The sequence below is a fragment of the Mastomys coucha genome, unplaced genomic scaffold, assembly GCF_008632895.1.
Source record: "Mastomys coucha isolate ucsf_1 unplaced genomic scaffold, UCSF_Mcou_1 pScaffold21, whole genome shotgun sequence".
Taxonomy (NCBI): domain Eukaryota; kingdom Metazoa; phylum Chordata; class Mammalia; order Rodentia; family Muridae; genus Mastomys; species Mastomys coucha.
Window position 1 is genome coordinate 166,940,182 of NW_022196904.1, and position 3,766 is coordinate 166,943,947.

The 3,766-nt window shown below is 38.0% G+C and overlaps 1 non-coding gene across 1 annotated transcript; it reads left to right on the forward strand.

Annotated features, from left to right (window-relative positions):
- The first annotated feature begins 3,428 nt into the window (after window positions 1-3,428).
- LOC116104375 lies at window positions 3,429-3,562 on the forward strand. The gene has a single exon (XR_004123877.1). It is a non-coding gene; the product is annotated as a small nucleolar RNA SNORA17 (small nucleolar RNA).
- The last annotated feature ends 204 nt before the right edge of the window (window positions 3,563-3,766 follow it).

A 3,766-nucleotide genomic window follows, 5' to 3' on the forward strand; every position in this document is an offset into this window, starting at 1 on the left:
GTGCTCTCCCACCCACCCACATACTCCCACTTCAGGGCCCTAGCATCCCCCTATGCTTGGGCATCTAGCCTCGACAGGATTCCTCTCACATTGATGCCAAATAAGGCAATCCTCTGCTACATATGCATCTGGAACCATGGGTCCCTCCATTTGTATTCTTTGGTTGGTGATTTAGTCTCTGGGAGCTTTGAAGGGTCTGGCTGGTTGATATTGTTGTTCTTCCTGTGGGGTTGCAAACCTCTTCAGCTCCTTCACTCCTTCCCCTAACTCCTCCATTGGGCTCCCTAGGCTCAGGCCAATGGTTAGCTGCAAGCATCTGCATCTGTATTGGTCAAGCTCTGGCAAAGCACCTCAGGGAAAAGCTATACCAGGCTCCTGTCAGCAAGCACTTCTTAGCATCAGCAATAGTGTCTGGGTTTGGTGCCTGCAAATAGGGTGGATCCCTAAGTGGGGCAGTCTCTGGATGGCCTTTCCTTTAGTCTCTGCTCCACTCTTTGTCCCTGCATTGACTTTAGATAGGAGCAATTCTGGATTAATATTTTTGAGATGGATGGGTGGCCCATCTATTCAGGTGTTTTTAAGAGAAACTTGTTAACATCAGACTGGCAGTATCAGATGTCCTAATTTTGAAGACAAATAAAAAGAGATTTGAGGAAGACACTAATGCATTGCCCATCAAGATATAATTGTTCTATTAGGTGAGATTTCCTAAAACTAAATATGCATGTTAGTTTATGCTCCAGCAATACTGCTCCTAGGTACACTCCCACAAGAAACAACTGCTTACATTCACAAAAAGGTATGCATCCGAGAGTCATGGTCTTCAAATGGAAATGACTTATTGGGGAGACTATGGTGTATCTGTTCATTGGAATACATGCAATTTTTACAAAGTGAACCTAGTGGTATGTTGCAGTAAATTTCTCCAACTGCCATAAGCCCATACAAGAAAAACACAACTCAGTTATATACTTAAAAGCTGCATGCCTATATTGGGCAGATATGCCTCTATACTACTTTCTTCCCCAGCTAAGAAATCCCTGCTACTTACATTTTCTCCAGGCCATGTGCTTCTGCTCCATCTTCCTTCCAACTTCTCTCCCTCTGTCCTCCTGTGTCCACTGTATCCTCCAACCCAACTCCTCCCCTTCTCTTGCTGACTTGCCCGGAAAACCCGTCTCCTCATTTTCACCCAGTGATTGGCTATTTGTCATCTTTATTAGCCAATCGGATAATTAAGGGAAATTCCTCTACAGTGATAGATCCCACAGCGTGAATGAATCTCTTATGGATGCTAAGTGAAAGAAGCCCAGATGTTTATAAAGAGCACATTATGTGATTCCATTTATGCAGAGTTCTAAAACAGGCAAACCTAATCTATTTGATTATGGATATGAATGGTGGTAACATTGGGGGATTATTGAGTGGTAGAGAAGTAAGAGATCTGTTGGGGTGCTGGAAGTGGTCAGTGTCAGGGGGACTGTCTTATGGGCATGCTCACTTGTAAGACTTCAAGCTGTCCATAAGATGCATGTACTTAACCAAATAGGAAATATACTCCATTAAAAAATAAATAAATAAAAAGGATACCTGAAGCAATTAATATTTAAATATCACTTTATAATATTGTCTTCTGACCAAACATGTGGTTCTCAGGAGAGTATCTGTCCAAGCAGGAGGAAAAAAAATTCCCCCCAAAAAGCAACATGTGGTGCATCTTGTAACTTAAAATATATGGCTTTGTGTGCAAGAGATGTATGAAGCTCACATATTTTATTTTATTTTTTATGCTTAGTAAACTTTTATTTCTAATGAAAGTCTTATTGGGACAATTACAAATGATCTTCAGGACTGTTTTAAACCATGAGTTAACTAAAAATTTAGAAATAAATGACTCTTTTTCTAACCTACGGAACAATGACTTGACTGAATTTTGACTCTCTTGTTATGGTTATAGAGTCATAGTTGCATTGGATGTTAGAGGAATCCACACATATGATGGTTAGCACGATAAGTAATTACAACAATAACTGCTAAAATTCATATATCTTACCATATGTAGCTGGTGAATGTCATAAACTACAAAAGTCAGAAAATACTATTTAATTTTATTGAATAAAATGTAAAAAATATGTATTAAAATGTAAATAAAAGGTGACTTTTAGCTTCTGGAAGTGCAAGGGGTCTCCTAAAGTAGTTTTTATCTTTGTTGTTGTTGTTGTTGTTGCTTTTGTTTTGTTTGGGGGTGGATTTTGTGTTGTTTTGTTTTGTTCCCCTTTATTGAAAATAGATTTTTTTTCTAATACATTTTTTCCTGATTATGATTTCCCTTCTCTCTATGCTTGTCATCTGGATTCACCTCATTTCAGTCTCTCATTAGAAAATAAAGAGGTGTCTAAGGTATAATAATAAAATAATATAATATAGAATAAAAGAAGCATAAACTAACACATAAGAATAGAACAAAACAAGCAAACAGAAGGAAAATAGCCCAAGAAAAGACACAAGAACAGATATAGAAACATAGAATCACTTATTTTTCACACTCAGGAATCTGATAAATACATTGAACTCAAGTAATAATAATATATATGTGTGTATATATATATATATATGCAAAGGACCTTTGTGGTTAAACAAAGAATATATTTTATATTATATGTTATTATATATATAATTTTAAATTTTTTTAAAGTCTCAAAAAAAAAAAGCCCAAGGGAAGATGGTTTTAGTGCAGAATTCTACCAGACTTTCAAAGAAGATTTAACAAACACAAACGCTCCTCAAATTAGCCCACAAAATAGGAACAGAAGGAACATTACCCAATTTGTTTTATGAAGCCAGAGCTACCCTGATACCCAAGCTATATAAAGATACAACTTAGAATGACAACTATAGACCAATTTTCCTTATGAACATAAATACAAAAATTCTCAGTAAAATACTTGCAAACCAAATCCATAAACATATTACAAATACCATCTACCATGTACATGTAAGCTTAAACCTAGAAATGCAGGGATTCTCAACATATGTTAAATGATAAATGTAATCTACCATATAATCAAATTGAAAGTCAGAAAATGACATGATCATCTCATTACATGGAGGAAAGGCCTTTGACAAAATTCAACACCCCCTCATGATTAATGCCGTGGAGGCATCAAGGATACAGAGACATGCCTAAACAGAATAAAGGCAGTTTACAACAAGCCATCACCAACATCAGCTTAAGTGGAGAGAGACGAAAGCCAAACCCACCAAGATTATCCACTCTCTCCATATCTACTCAGTATAGTACTTGAAGTCTTAGCACTGAGACAACTGAAGGAGAGCAAAGGGCCATAGTATCTTAATTTGCAAATTCTATGATAGCTCACATGCTGGCACTAAAAATTCCAAGAAATCCCTGCAGCTGATAAACAAGTTCAGCCAAATAGCAAGATACCCTGTAATGGCTGCTGTGTCCTGTGTTGGTCAATAGGTGGCAGAGAGAAGAGAGGCTACATCTATGATCAGTGTTCTGACCAATGAACATCTGAATGATTAGTAAGCTAACATTCCCTGAAAGACCACAAGCTTGAGAGGAGCACCAGTCCTGAGCCAGGCAGGCCCAGATAGGCTCTGGGGATGAGGAGTAAACCAAAGACTCAAAGAACCCTGTCTGGGACCACAGGAAGGAGCGTTGTAAAGCTGAGAGAGATGAGCCTTACAAGGAGCCAATCAGGCAGTCACGTGATCAAAGAGCCAGCCTCAGACAACCAAC